At 38.7% G+C, this 15,520-nt stretch overlaps 1 protein-coding gene and 1 pseudogene across 1 annotated transcript in view; both read right to left on the reverse strand.

The window, feature by feature from the left end:
* LOC125855812 (uncharacterized) overlaps positions 1-15,520 on the reverse strand; it is a 149,831-nt gene that overhangs the window by 20,526 nt on the left and 113,785 nt on the right. The gene's annotated exons all lie outside the window — the stretch shown is intronic.
* On the reverse strand, positions 640-3,191 carry LOC125856328 (uncharacterized; annotated as a pseudogene).

Raw genomic sequence — 15,520 nt, forward strand, 5'->3', positions numbered from 1 at the left:
GGAGTGGGCTTGTCATCTTTGACACATGTCATGATCCTATTCGCTTCCTGTTTGACTTGGCATGCCATGTCATTTACCATGTGGCACCAAAAGAATGGGCCTCTTAGGATAAGATGACATTGGACTTAGTAAATTGGGCTTATCTATAGCCCAAATCAATTAATTTTGACTTTAATCAAATTCATATTTATTGGACTTGAATAATTGACCCAATTATATTAATCTATAATTTATTTAGGCTAATATATTTATGAATTTAATATATTCCGAATCATTTTATAAATTTATATTTAATAAATTTTAAATGATTACAATAGTAAACTTTAATAATATAATATATTTAAAAATTAGATTAAAAAATATTATAATGTTGTTGTTTTCATGATTTATAGTGTCATTTATATATGTTGATCGTTATTTTTTAGGGTCAGACAAAGTCTAAAATAGACAAATAAAAGTGAACAAAAGTATAAGTTTGTTTTACAAGATTTTCTTTTGTAGAAAGAGGTTTTCAAGCTAATGTTGGTGCTTTCAGGATTTAAGCTGGTTCAGTTTATAATGTAATCCAACCATCTCTCCAGATGACCCTAGAAAACTTAATATGACAACTCAATAATAAGCTCAAGTATGATGCTTTATTGCTTAACAACAAAACTATTAATTACAATCTCATCCAATGTTAACAACAAAACTGAAAGCAAATTGATAGAAAGTGAAGGCTGAAGGGGAAAAAAAACATGGTCAGCTTGAAGATCCATCCAACAAACAAAGATCCCATATTAACTTCAAGTTGTTTTCCAGCATTTCAAACATCAGATCTTCGTCGTCCATTGTTTGCTTCTGCATTTTTTGTAAGAGAATGAAAATCAAATCAATTATTTCAGCAATGAAGCGAAAATTCACAAATTAAAACAGACAAAGGATTATCATTTCAACAATAAAGAAGCACTGCAACATTTTGTTTGTATTTCCGTAGCACATGCAAGTTGAGGTACTACCATGACCAACTATGAATTTCTTTGAAGACGTAACAAAATATGGATGTTTTCTACCCAACAGGAAAGCAAAACCTGCTTTGAAACAGTGGTAACTTTGTGTGGATAAATCAGCAAGTGTGGTAAATTAAGGATACAATATAATAGTCTAAGCTTATGATGATAAGAACACTACAATATGGTGTGGAGTAACATCATGTGTATCATCAATCATGCAGTGACATCTAAAATTATAAAGCAAAAATAAAAAAAGAAATGCTATTGCCTGTACGGAAAGAGAACATACTCGTAACTCTGATATAATTCCAGGCATTTTCAAGAAAATCTCCTGTGTAACCTCACCAGTTGAAGATTTGAAATCAAATGGATCTGCATGCCGAAGCTTAAATCTAATTGATGAATTTCTATATGATTTTGCAGTTGTGTGACCGATACCAATAACAGCATATCGACCACCTGAAGAATCCTTGCCAATGGGCCATCTCAACTCTCAAGCCGCCCTGAACTTCTGAATCCAAAATGGCAGAACCAATAAGATCTTTAATTCCATTAATCTCCTCATCCTGCAAAATGCAAAAAAATCGCTGAGAAATATCCTTGGCTACAAAGAAAGCATTAGTGGTTTTCTTCCGTTTAATTAACATAAATTCATTCTAGAGGGAAACATAGAAAAGTTAATTGAATATAACTTACAGATAAAATCATGTTGATTTTCTTGGTATATAGTATCAACCTCAGATCTGAACTCTTTCCAAGACAGCTTATATCTGCTACCATGTGGCGTACTCTGTTCAACTCAATCTTAATTAATGTCAAAGGAAGTCGTTTTGTTGACGAATGATGGTGATAATTGTTATTGCTTTTTCAACTATATAAATAATTAGGTATTTTATGACATACTAGAATATGATTAATGAAGTAGTTACTAACCTTATAGAGCTCAATCTTATTATAATCTTCGGCAACAGTACATTTGCAAGAAACAGTTGAATTAAGTTGCAACCTATCAGAAAGCTACAAAAACAAAAGGAGATATATAGAGCTAAAGGAAGCAATATAGTAGGAGGAAGACATTTGTTTGAAGCTTGAAAATCATACCCGTATGTTGTTTCCCTTTCACGTATTCTAGCCCAAGTTTCTCAACAACTCGATCGGTGTTCTATGTAATCCATATATGCAGCAGGAGAATTTGCATAAAAATTCCGTTTCATTTTTCTCACTGTGCTTCACTCAATGGGGTAGTTTTCAGGGATTCTTCACAAATTGAGGAATTCCTGCACACAGAGCTCTCGGATTAAATGTTGACAGATGCAGTGTGATTCAGGACCTAACAAGCCAATGCTTCAAAGACTACAAACAAATATTCGCGATTAATATTGAATTCAAATGACACATTGTTTCCAGTTGTTATAAATTCCTAACATTCGCCATAAAAGTTAACTTGTGATTACAAGAAGACTGACCTATAAAAGAGAATTTTTCCAAAACGAGCAACTACAGACGGCTTTACTTGTCCCATATCAGCTTCCTCCATCTCACGCTTCTTATGTTGAAATGTCAAAAGTAAATCCTCCTTCACATTTGCAGCTACCAAAAGCCATGGTGTATCGATAAGCTCGTTTGTTATTCCTTCACTGCAACCTAGAAAAACATAAATATTTGAAAAAAAACTGAAATAATTAAGATCTCAGAAGCATAAATCAAATGTGAATTAATGAATCTAATGTGTATATTCAACCATGTTCATCACTGCAACTCGATCAGCAATTCAATTCAATATAGGGTTGTACACAAATCGAATATGTAGACAATTAGAAATTGATGCAATTTCACATACATTAGGAAATACATATCTAAAACTACTCTTCCGGTCCAAAAGAAGAAAGTTATACCTTCCATTAGAACCAACGATAGAGCTATTCTGTCTGAATTTTGATCGAAGTAGTCTGCAGAAAAAGGTTGGAGGCTGACAAGAGATGAAAATCGAGAATAATCAGCCATGCCAACGGAGAACCATTTCAAAATGGATTTTTTCCCGGAAAAAATGGTTTTGCTGCGAAAATTGTTCTGCTCCCCAAACAACTTGAGATTAAGGCTCTTTCTGAAGGTATTAGGAGTCAGAAAATCCGGTGCCGGAGTTGGATTTAACGATGGAGAGCCCTTTGTTTGCCTCTTGTGTGGCAGAATGTAAGACATTATATTTGATCACTTGCTTTGCAATTTTGGTGAAAACTGAGTTGCTCTGTTTGAGTGACCATGGAATATTTTAGCGCTATAAATAATATGTTAAACTGCCCGCTGGAATACTTGAATTTTGAACAGACGCATTATATTAATGAGCATTAACATCTGGGTTGATGACCTTTTGAGCTTCTACTAATTACAGTTCTACAATGGTTCATTGAATTACGAGTACTAAATTTGATTTAATTTTGAAAGCTAAAAAGTTCATTTAACATCCAACATAATGGTGTATCAAATATAATTCTATTGGACAATTCAAATGATTTTCGATATTCCTATAGCCTGCATGAACTGAAACATATCTGAGTTTCTTACCATAAATGAGTTTCCTTTTCTTAAAAGAAAATCATAAAGTCTCCATATTTGACTGATCATTTTTTTTATGGGAAAAGGTTTAGAGTTAGTTCATTCTAACATAGCAACATTCACAATGTAGTCCTAAAGGCTAGAGAGCTTTGTGTAGGGGAGAAACGGTTAGACACAGTTGTTATGTTAATCCTTGTGTGAACCTTTTTGTATTTCGAGTAAATTGTGTGAGATTATTCTTCTCTACATTTTGTATTCTCTTTTATATAGTGAATTGATCATCTCCTTTATGGATGTAAGTCGGTTGACCAAACCATGTTAAATCTTTGTGTCTTTCGTTATATTTCTTATTTGTCTTCTTACTCGTGATATTTCGAGGTTTGCTTTGCTAACTTCCGCATGACACCTAATTATTTCGATCCTAACAATATAATCCCGAGATCCAAACCCGATCCCGACTCAAGACCCGACCTGAGAGAAAATTAGAAAATATTTTCTGGACATAGCAAACACATCCTAATTGTTTACTACTCATAAAACTTGCCTCTTGCAATTTTCTCTCACTTTATATAAACACAAATACAATTTATATATTTGTGTTTGTATAAAAGTGAGAGAGGTGAGGGAGAGTGGCGAGCGAGATTAGGGAGAGTGACGAGCGAGATTTTTGGGGAGAGAGGCGAATGACAAGTGTTTGCTACATATTAGAATTAAATGAAACTGCGGTAATAACATTTAATTTGAATTAATAATTTGCTATTTTATACAATTTTTCCAAATAAAAAATTGATGGTACTGTGTGTGTTTCATTAGCACCTAGTCTTGCACCATACCTATGCTTTGTCCACCGCCTTGAACTTCTTTCATCGCATGAAAACTTCTTCTCCTAAATTGGACTCGGTCGGGTAGAAACATGTTGGAGGAACCAGTTCTTTGCTTACACTCCCCTTTTGTCAATCATCAAAATCTTGTTCGATCCAACACATTAAACAAAAAAGAAACTGACCAAGTAAAACCTAATTCCACTAATACTAAAAAATAAGACCATGATATGTTACTGTGCGTCTGTTTGATTTTTGGAGAATCGGACAACACTATGGTAAAATCCTCATACCAATTATTATTTCTTAGGGCGGATAAAATCTAAAGTGGATAAGTAAAAATGAACAAAAGGAGTATAAGTTTGTTTTACAAGGTTTTTTTTCTAGAAAAAGGTTTTCAAGCTAATGTTGGTGTTTTCAGGATTTGAGGTTTAGTTTAATAATGCAATCCAACCATTTCTCCAGATGACCTTGTATTTATGGATCCTATAGAAAACAAAAAATAGAATGGAAAACTTAATATGACAACTCAATAATAAGCTCAAGTAAGATGCTTTATTCATTACAGCTTAACAGCAAAACTATTTAGAATCTTATCCAATGTTACTAACATCTTGGGCCCTGCTTAATTTGTGCAATTCCAAAACTACACGTAGTGCAATAACATTTTTCAGTGTTTTTCGTTCATCTCCAGTTCTTACTTCAGCAGATCGATAGAAAGTGAAGGGGAACAAAACATGGTCAGCATGAAGAACCATCTAACAAACAAAGATCCCAGATTAACTTCAAGTTGTTTTCCAGCATTTCAAACATCAGATCTTCGTCCATTGTTTGCTTCTTCATTTTTTGCAAGAGAACGAAAATCAATTCAATTATTTCAGCAATGAAGCGGAAATTCACAAATTAAAACAGAAAGGATTATCAGCATTTTGTTTGTATTTCCGTGGCACATGCAAGTTGAGGTACCATTCAGACATTCACTACCATGACACGAATTTCTTTGAAGACTAACAAAATTTGGACAAATTCTACCCAACAGGAAAGCAAAACCTGATTTGAAACAGTGGTAAGTTTGTGTTGCTCCAGTTTTTTGGATNTTTACTCGACAATCGAGACAGTCTAGCAACAAACAAACTCATTCTACTTCTCATGTCCGCAACCATCTCCGGAGCATAACGGGAGAGTTGTGTGAACTTTAGACTGTACTCATTAACACTTAAAGACTCCTGCTGAAGTGTGAGGAACTCACGTACCTTGGCCTCTTTCAATTCTTGAGGAAAGAAACGCCCCAAGAAAGCTTCCTTAAAACAGGCCCAACTCGTAGGTGGTGCATTCTCAACTCTGCCCCCTTTCTATTGGTCGAACCAAGTTCTAGCAACATCTTTCAATTGATACGCAGCTAATTCAACCCGCTCAGTATCTACCACATGCATCACATCAAAAATCTTCTTCAACTCCTCAATAAAGTTCTCTGGCTCCTCAGTAGTGCTTGAACCCATGAAACTCGGAGGATTCATCCCCAAGAACTCACGAATCCTAGAAGTGTCAGCTCCTTCCTGTCGAACTCCCCTTTGCTGACCAATCTGATTTGTTATAGCTTGACTCAGAATTCTAATTGCCTCTCTGAATTCGGCATTAGAAACTTCCCCTTGTGGTTGCACTCCCAGGGGCATATGGTAACTCTTTCTCATCAACATAACATCTAGGAAGACGGCCTCTGCCAACTCTTCGTGGAGGCATGACTATCTGAAACATGCATAACCACGGATTAGACAGAAACTTTATAGAGATCAACTCTAACGCACGAGATGAGTGTGAAAGAAATGAGAAATCTTCCTAAATGTTGTAGCCTCCCAATTATAGATGTGGCGCGCTTCAAACCGATAACTAGGACTCTACAGACACGGCTTCATAGACTCCTTAGGACTCTGGAACTTGCTCTGATACCAAGTTTGTCACACCCCAAGCCTACACCCTGAACGTGGTCGGCACTCGAAGACCATTGTTGGCCCCCAAGCGAACCCTTGGCCTGGCTTTCTTAACTCAACGGAAACTTAACTCGACAGCATAACTTAATGCAATGCAAAGTTATAAAACAACCTAACTGATAAAATCTGGCCACAAAGGCAACTCGAGTCCCAAAATAGAATATTTACATATATACATAGATGAGAGACTCAAAACCTATTGACTGACTGTCTATGAAGCCTTTATAATACTGAGATGGATGTTGAGACAGACCCCGCAACATCCTTATAAAACAAAACTAAAAGAACAACATAATCGAGTCCTCCGGAACACAAAGAGGCTCACCACTGACTCTGGAGTGCTCAACTGGATCAACGGCGTACTGAATGCTGACCCTGGGTACCTGCGTCTGCATCGTCATAAGATGCAGGCCAACTGACATCAGTACATTGAATGTATAAGTATGCGAGCTGGAAAGCTAAACCACAACTTAAGCTTGGAAGGAGTACAAAGGAACTCTTACCTTGGCTCTGTTCAACTCATGAATAACTGAACTCAATATATAAAGCAATAAGACACATGCAATATATAAAGCTTGTAAAATAGTGTAAACAACTTAGTTCGTTGAGGATAAAACGATAACAAACTCAACTATACTTAAATAAAAGTAATATAACTTTAGTGGGTGATTCTTTAACCGACAATCACCACTATGAGCCCTAGTGGTGATACAACGTTTTATCTCACGTTGCCCAATGACCATCCTATACCTTGCCATGATATAGGAAGCTAACTTTACTAAGTGGATCCACTAGCTTAATCTTACGGATTCATCTAAAAGTATGACCCGTTAACTCCCATGTTGGCGCATGGTTTTTATGGAGAGTTGAGTTAATATGAACTCGTGTCCCCAATTCGGTGCTCAAGACTACTCCCAAAAATACTTAGCTCATAAGTGTTTTAAACACATCTTTCTTTATTTGAGATAATTACTCAAAACTTTGCCCGAAGGCTTACTTGGAATCGATGTTCCTTTTTCTTGAAAACTAGCCCAAAGGCTCTTTTGGAATCATAGTTCCTTTCTTACTCAAATGTAAAAACATTTAGAAACTTCTTTGGGAATACATAGTTCCCTAATACTTTTGAGAAATGAACTCAACTTTAAACTCTTGACTTAACTTGAAACTCTTGACTCTTTACTCTTTTCTTGACTTGGAAACTCTTGAGCCTTAAAATGAAGTTAAAACATTAAATAAAGACTCTTGAACCACTTTAAAGACTTACCTTGACTCACTTCTTTAACTTCTAAACTCAACTCTTAACTTCACTTGACTTTGAAACTAACTCTCCTTGAATTGGAATCATGGATTCAAGGTGTTTGATCACGTTTTATGGATGAGTTCTTGACGTTTAAACGTACCTTGGGGTGTTGGAAACAACTAGGGAGCATAGGTACAATACCTAGGAACATGCATGAGAAAGTGGGGAAGGAATGGGAAGACTTGGCGCTCTGAGAGGCGCGGAGCGCCAAATCAAAAACTTCAGAGGGGTCTGGTTGGGGCTCTGGTAGGGTCGGCGCCCCAAGGGCTGGACCTCAGAGTCCCTTTTGGGGCGCGCTGGCTGGCGTGACGCCCCAGCCCTTTTCCCCGAAAACTTGACTTTTCTCCTTCATTTTCCAACTCTAAACCTCCCTAACCTTAAATGGTTTCAACCCCAAACACTAAGGATCATAAAAACCCTTAGAATACACTAGATTCAACTCAAAAACACCACCGGAAACATACACAAAACCAACAAGAACTACAACACAACACAACACAACTACAACTTCAACAATTCCAACCAACAACTTCAATCAAACATAATTAATCTTTTCTTGAAATTAAATGAGCTTGGCGTGTGGGGGAAAGAACCAACCCAATACTATGAACTCACATACCTTTATAGGGATCACCCCCGAAGAAAAACACGACGATCTTTACGAAGTTTGCTTCTTCTTCTCCTTTCTCTCCTTTTCTCTTAAGAACCCTAACTCTTACTCTTTTTAAAAAGGGAAAAACTGATAAAAAATCAGTCTTACACCTTAATATATATCCAAATACAAGGCTAGGGAAAAGACCAAAATACCCTTACAATTTCCAGACGAATTCGCTGCCAACTGCCCAACTTCCAAAGGGCATAACTCGCTCATACGAACTCAGAAATGAGCAAACTCGATGGTGGAAAGACCAATCCACGAACTTTGCAACCATAACTGTAACTACACCTAGATCATCCTGAGATAGGAGTTATAACTGTTCAAAGTTGGCCAAAAATTCATTATTTTCCATACTTAGCCAAATTTTCCAGATTTTTGAATTCTTTCCAAAAATGAAAATTTCCAATTCTAAGCCTCTTCATAGTTATTTCAAATTGTCGGATGTTACAATATCTCCCCCTTGGGAACATTCGTCCTCGAATGAGATTACTCTAACAAGGCTAAGGGTGTAACGTCAAACTCAAACACCCAACAAGCAATCATGCAAAAATAACAGCAACATGTTTACTACAATTTAAAGAGCACTAAGAAGGAAATTAGTACCTTGGTCTGTTTTTCCTCCGGATTCAAAGAGATATGGGTAACTCTTCTTCATGTCCTCTTTGGCTTCCTAAGTGGCTTCCTCAACAAATTGGTTCCTCCAAAGGACCTTAACTGAGGCTACATCTTTCGTTCTCAACCTACGAACTTGACGGTCTAGAATCTGAACATGAATCTCCTCATAAGATAAGCTATCCTTGATCCTAACACTTTCAGTCGGCAGGACCAATGAAGGATCACCTATGCACTTCTTCAACATGGAGATATGAAATACTGGATGAACCACTGCTAGTTCCTGCGGCAACTCTAACTCATATGCAATATTGCCAATTCTCTTGGCTATGCGGTAAGGTCCAATATACCGGGGACTAAGTTTCCCCTTCTTACCAAACCTCATAACCCCTTTCATGGGTGAAACTTTCAAATATACCCAATCATCTATTTCAAACTCTAACGCCCTTCTCCTAACATCAGTGTAGGATTTCTGGCGACTCTGTGCCGTTTTCAATCTCTCTTGAATCACTTTCACCTTCTCCATAGCTTGGTGAACTAAATCTGGTCCTATTAACCCTGTTTCACCAACTTCAAACCATCCAATAGGAGATCTACATCGTCTCCCATAAAGAGCTTCGTATGGAGCCATTTGGATGTTGGAGTGATAACTGTTGTAGGCAAACTCAATGAGAGGTAGGTGATCATCCCAATTACCTTTGAAAGCGATCACGCAAGCCCTCAACATATCTTCTAAAGTCTGAATAGTACGCTCTGCTTGCCCATCAGTCTGAGGATGAAAGGCAGTACTCAAGTTCACCTTGGAACCCAAGCCTTTCTGAAAAGATTTCCAGAACTGTGCAGTGAACTGTGCACCTCTATCTGAAATAATGGAGATTGGGACTCCATGAAGCCTCACTACCTCTTGAATATACAACTTGGCATAGTCTTTTGCTGAATTGGTAGTCTTTACCGGTAGAAAATGGGCTGATTTTGTCATTCTGTCGACAATCACCCAAATAGAATCATGTTGCCTGCGAGACCTTGGCAACCCTGTGATGAAATCCATATTGATCATCTCCCACTTCCATTCTGGAAGTTCTATTGAGCTAAACCAACGGGCCTTTGGTGTTCAACTTTCACTTGTTGGCAATTTGGACATTTAGCAACAAACTCTGCAATGTCCTTCTTCATGCCATTCCACCAATAAACTTCTCTCAAGTCACGATACATCTTTGTAGAACCCGGATGAATGGAGTATCTGGAGCTATGAGCTTCCTCCATAATCGTCTCTTGGATTCCATCTACCATAGGTACACACAATCTACCTTGAAACCTCAATACTCCATCTCCCTCTTTTTCAAAAGCTAATACTCTTTGCTTTTGAACATTTGCCTTCAACTCAAGCAAAATGGGATCTTGGTCTTGTTTCTCTTTCACTTCTGACACTAGTGATGACTCGGCCCTGCTCGTCACTTATATTCCCCCTTCAGCGGAGTCTATAAGGCTGACTCCCAAGCGTGCCTGTCTGTGCACATCTTTTGCTAACTCTCTTTTCTCTTCTTTAATATGGGTGGTGCTACCCATAGACAACCTGTTTAAAGAATCAGCAACGACATTAGCCTTACTTGGGTGATAAAGAATACTCAGGTCATAGTCCTTAAGTAATTCTAACCACCTCTTCTATCTGAGATTAAGCTCTTTTTGAGTAAGCACATATTGAAGGCTCTTATGATCGGTGAATATGTCAACATGCACACCATACAAGTAATGACGCCATATCTTCAAAGCGAGCACTACAATAGCCAACTCTAAGTCATGCGTTGGGTAGTTCTTCTCATGAACTTTCAACTGTCTAGAGGCATAAGCTATAACTTTTCCATTTTGCATTAAGACACAACCCAAACCAACTCTAGATGCATCGCAATACACCACAAAACCTTGAGTACCTTCTGGTAAAGTCAAAACTGGTGCTGTAATCAACCTCTTTTTCAATTCCTGAAAGCTTTTCTCACAAGCTTCAGACCATTGAAACTTCACTGTCTTTTGCGTCAACTTTGTCAAAGGAGATGCAATAAACAAGAACCCCTCAACAAACCTTCTACAATAGCCAGCTAAACCCAAGAAACTCCTAATTTCTGTTGGAGATGTGGGTCTAGACCAATTCTGCACTGCCTCAATTTTCTGAGTATCAACTTTAATACCATCACTGGACACAATGTGGCCTAGAAACGCCACAGACTTAAGTCAAAACTCACATTTAGAGAACTTAGCATACAACTCCTTAGCTTTCAAAGTCTGAAGGACTAGTCTGAGATGACTAGCATGATCTTCTTCATTCCTTGAATTGATTAGTATGTCATCAATGAAAATGATGACAAACACATCTAAATAAAGTTTGAAGACTCTATTCATAAGGTCCATGAAAGCTGCCGGTGCATTAGTCAACCCAAAGGACATAACTAAAAACTCAAAATAACCATATCTGGTTCTGAATGCTGTCTTTGGAATATCACACTCTCTTACTCTTAACGGTCAATCTTCGAAAAACAAGTGGCACCCTGTAGCTGATCGAAAAGATCATCAAACCTCGGAAGAGGGTACTTATTCTTGATGGTAACCCTATTCAACTGGCGGTAATCTATACACATCCTAAGGGAACCATCTTTCTTTCTCACAAACAAGACCGGAGCACCCCAAGGTGAGACAATCGATCGAATGAAACCCTTTTCTAGGAGATCTTTCAACTGCTCTTTCAACTCTTTCAACTCTGCTGGTGCCATTCTATATGGCGGAATAGAGATAGGATGAGTATCTGGAATGAGATCTATGCCGAACTCTATCTCTCTCAGGAGGAATTCCGGGTATATCATCAGGAAACACTTCTGGAAACTCTCCTACTATAGAAACTAACTGCAAATGAGGTATCTCAACAGTAGAGTCAATAACTCAGACTAAGTGATAGATACAACCCTTTGAGACTAACTTTCTCGCCTTAAGGTACGAAATAAAACGACCCTTAGGCACTGCTGAACTGCTACTCCACTCTATGACTGGCTCACTCGGAAACTGAAACTTGACTGCTCGAGTTCTATAATCTATCGATGAATAACAAGCATGAAGCCAATCCATACCTAGAATGAAATCGAAATCTACCATGTCTAACTCAACCAAATCAGCCATGGTGCTCTTGTGATTGATGGAAACAGGACAATCACGATAAACTCTTTTTGCTAGAATAGACTCCCCAACAGGTGTAGAAACACAAAAGGGTTCACAAAGTCTTTCAAGAAGAACATCAAACTTATTTGCAACATAAGGAGTTACAAAAGATAAACTTGCTCCTGGGTCTAGCAAAGCATACACATCAAAAGCAAAGACTTTGATCATACCAGTGACAACATTCGGAGAGTTCTCTTGCTCGTGGCGACTGGTGATAGCATAGAGGCGATTTGCTCCTCCACCGGTACTAGAAGTAGATCCTCTAGGTGCCATCCTGTCTAGTGGGACAACTGAAGAAGATTGGGCCCTACTGCCCAGATTTCCACTACCTTGCTTGTTCTTTGGGCACTCCTTCATGAAATGACCCTCTTGTCCACACTAAAAGCAACCCGTCTGGCCCTGACGACACTTCCCTGGATGGGCTCTACCACACCTAGAACATGCAATAACCTGATTACTTCCTTGTGCCACACTATTCTGACACTGTGCAGGTCTAGCTCTGAAATTCTGTGAATTCTGTCCAGTGAACTCACTTTTATTTCTGGGTACAGGTGTACTAGCAGATGATGGAATAGGTCCCCTTTGCCTTTGTTGAAAGGACGGACGGTTCGCATTACCTTTCTACTGCCCGAACTCATTACCGGTCTAGCTCTCTTATTTCTGAACTCTTTTCTGTCCCTCAGCTTTTCTTCCTCAACTTGCTACACATAGACCATCAACCTTGATATGTCTATGTCCCCGATAAGCATTACAGCCCTACCTTATTTACTCGACAATCGAGACAGTCTAGCAACAAACAAACTCATTCTACTTCTCATGTCCGCAACCATCTCCGGAGCATAACGGGAGAGTTGTGTGAACTTTAGACTGTACTCATTAACACTTAAAGACTCCTGCTGAAGTGTGAGGAACTCACGTACCTTGGCCTCTTTCAATTCTTGAGGAAAGAAACGCCCCAAGAAAGCTTCCTTAAAACAGGCCCAACTCGTAGGTGGTGCATTCTCAACTCTGCCCCCTTTCTATTGGTCGAACCAAGTTCTAGCAACATCTTTCAATTGATACGCAGCTAATTCAACCCGCTCAGTATCTACCACATGCATCACATCAAAAATCTTCTTCAACTCCTCAATAAAGTTCTCTGGCTCCTCAGTAGTGCTTGAACCCATGAAACTCGGAGGATTCATCCCCAAGAACTCACGAATCCTAGAAGTGTCAGCTCCTTCCTGTCGAACTCCCCTTTGCTGACCAATCTGATTTGTTATAGCTTGACTCAGAATTCTAATTGCCTCTCTGAATTCGGCATTAGAAACTTCCCTTTGTGGTTGCACTCCCAGGGGCATATGGTAACTCTTTCTCATCAACATAACATCTAGGAAGACGGCCTCTGCCAACTCTTCGTGGAGGCATGACTATCTGAAACATGCATAACCACGGATTAGACAGAAACTTTATAGAGATCAACTCTAACGCACGAGATGAGTGTGAAAGAAATGAGAAATCTTCCTAAATGTTGTAGCCTCCCAATTATAGATGTGGCGCGCTTCAAACCGATAACTAGGACTCTACAGACACGGCTTCATAGACTCCTTAGGACTCTGGAACTTGCTCTGATACCAAGTTTGTCACACCCCAAGCCTACACCCTGAACGTGGTCGGCACTCGAAGACCATTGTTGGCCCCCAAGCGAACCCTTGGCCTGGCTTTCTTAACTCAACGGAAACTTAACTCGACAGCATAACTTAATGCAATGCAAAGTTATAAAACAACCTAACTGATAAAATCTGGCCACAAAGGCAACTCGAGTCCCAAAATAGAATATTTACATATATACATAGATGAGAGACTCAAAACCTATTGACTGACTGTCTATGAAGCCTTTATAATACTGAGATGGATGTTGAGACAGACCCCGCAACATCCTTATAAAACAAAACTAAAAGAACAACATAATCGAGTCCTCCGGAACACAAAGAGGCTCACCACTGACTCTGGAGTGCTCAACTGGATCAACGGCGTACTGAATGCTGACCCTGGGTACCTGCGTCTGCATCGTCATAAGATGCAGGCCAATTGACATCAGTACATTGAATGTATAAGTATGCGAGCTGGAAAGCTAAACCACAACTTAAGCTTGGAAGGAGTACAAAGGAACTCTTACCTTGGCTCTGTTCAACTCATGAATAACTGAACTCAATATATAAAGCAATAAGACACATGCAATATATAAAGCTTGTAAAATAGTGTAAACAACTTAGTTCGTTGAGGATAAAACGATAACAATCTCAACTTTACTTATATAAAAGTTATATAACTTTAGTGGGTGATTCTTTAACCGACAATCACCACTATGAGCCCTAGTGGTGATACAACGTTTTACCTCACGTTGCCCAATGACCATCCTATACCTTGCCATGATATAGGAAGCTAACTTTACTAAGTGGATCCACTAGCTTAATCTTACGGATTCATCTAAAAGTATGACCCGTTAACTCCCATGTTGGCGCATGGTTTTTATGGAGAGTTGAGTTAATATGAACTCGTGTCCCCAATTCGGTGCTCAAGACTACTCCCAAAAATACTTAGCTCATAAGTGTTTTAAACACATCTTTCTTTATTTGAGATAATTACTCAAAACTTTGCCCGAAGGCTCACTTGGAATCGATGTTCCTTTTTCTTGAAAACTAGCCCAAAGGCTCTTTTGGAATCATAGTTCCTTTCTTACTCAAATGTAAAAACATTTAGAAACTTCTTTGGGAATACATAGTTCCCTAATAACTTTTGAGAAATGAACTCAACTTTAAACTCTTTACTCAACTTGAAACTCTTGACTCTTACTCTTTACTTAACTTGAAACTTGAGCCTTAACATGAAGTTAAAACATTCAATAAAGACTCTTGAACAGTTTTAAAGACTTACCTTGATTCACTTCTTTAACTTCTAAACTCAACTCTTAACTTTACTTGACTTGGAAACTTACTCTCATTGAATTGGAATCACGGATTCAAGGTGTTTGATCACGTGTTATGGATGAGTTCTTGACGTTTAAACGTACCTTGGAGTGTTGGAAACAACTAGGAAACATAGGTACAATACCTAGGAACATGCATGAGAAAGTGGGGAAGGAATGGGAAGACTTGGCGCTCTGAGAGGCGCGGAGTGCCAGACCTCAAACTTCAGAGAGGTCTGGTTGGGGCTCTGGTAGGGGCGGCGCCCCAAGGGCTGGACCTCAGAGTCCCTCTTGGGGCGCGCTGGCTGGCGCGACGCCCCAACCCTTTTCCCCAAAAACTCAACTTTTCTCCTCCTTTTCTCCAACTCTAAACCTTCTAAACTTCAAAGCTTTATCCCCCAAACACTTAGAATCATCAAAACCCTTACCATACACTAGATTCAACTCA

The sequence above is a fragment of the Solanum stenotomum genome, chromosome 2, assembly GCF_019186545.1.
Source record: "Solanum stenotomum isolate F172 chromosome 2, ASM1918654v1, whole genome shotgun sequence".
Taxonomy (NCBI): Eukaryota; Viridiplantae; Streptophyta; class Magnoliopsida; order Solanales; family Solanaceae; genus Solanum; species Solanum stenotomum.